The sequence below is a fragment of the Priapulus caudatus genome, unplaced genomic scaffold (assembly GCF_000485595.1).
Source record: "Priapulus caudatus unplaced genomic scaffold, Priapulus_caudatus-5.0.1 Scaffold1149, whole genome shotgun sequence".
NCBI lineage: Eukaryota > Metazoa > Priapulida > Priapulimorpha > Priapulimorphida > Priapulidae > Priapulus > Priapulus caudatus.
In genome coordinates, this window is record NW_014578210.1 from 85,496 (window position 1) to 86,461 (window position 966).

Here is a 966-nt window from a genome sequence, read left to right on the forward strand (position 1 = left end):
CGGTTAAGATTTGTGCCCAACTGTTGACGCACGGACGCACGGACGGACGGACGGACGCACGGACGGACGGACGGACGCACGGACGGACGGACGATCAAGCGATTCTACAAGCTGCATCTGACTATGTCAGATGAGCTAAAAACAAAGATAATACTGTTTCATCGACTCTTGCTTGTCCGCAAAATAATGTAGTCTACATCTACATGGTTACGTCACTCTTGACAATTACTTCCATGCATGACTATTAGTTCTCCTCTTTAATCACGTTTATTTTATTAAAACATCACGAAGTAAAAATCACGCAAACTTCGCTAGACACAAAACTGCCAATCTTGCATTTGAACTGCACCGGACAGCGTCACAGCGATGATTTCATTGGCCGGTGAGAAATGTCGTTGTGCGGTTCAATGCAAGATTGGCAGTTTTGTGTGTAGCGAAGTTTGCGTGATTTTGATGTTGTGATGTTTTAATAAAAACGTGATTAAAAAGGCGAATACTGCATGACAAGTGTTTTGTAATGTAGGTAAGATGTTAATAAAGCGACGGCTTTAGGTATTTCTTTGATTTTCTATGTAACTGTAAGTTAACACGGCCGTATAAATAGTGAAAATGTTGTCGTGCATTTGGCACGACAAAATTCACAGGTTTTGTCTATGGAAGGGTATTGGGCCCTAAAATAACATCAGAATATAAAAAATTTTAGGGCACAATTTATTGGTCTAACAGTTACAATAATCAATATCCCTAAAACTTAAAAGTACAAACAGTCAACTAGAACCTGTCCCAAACCCTAACCCCAACCCTAACACTAACTCTAAACCGACTCGGCTATCTTATATACGCGTGTTATAGTACCAAATACCGTCTATGGTGTGGTGGCGATTTTACGCATTAGCGGTACGGTAAAAATACACGCGCCCGGTGTCACGGTCTGAGATTACCCCCAGTCTGAAATTACCCTAGCGC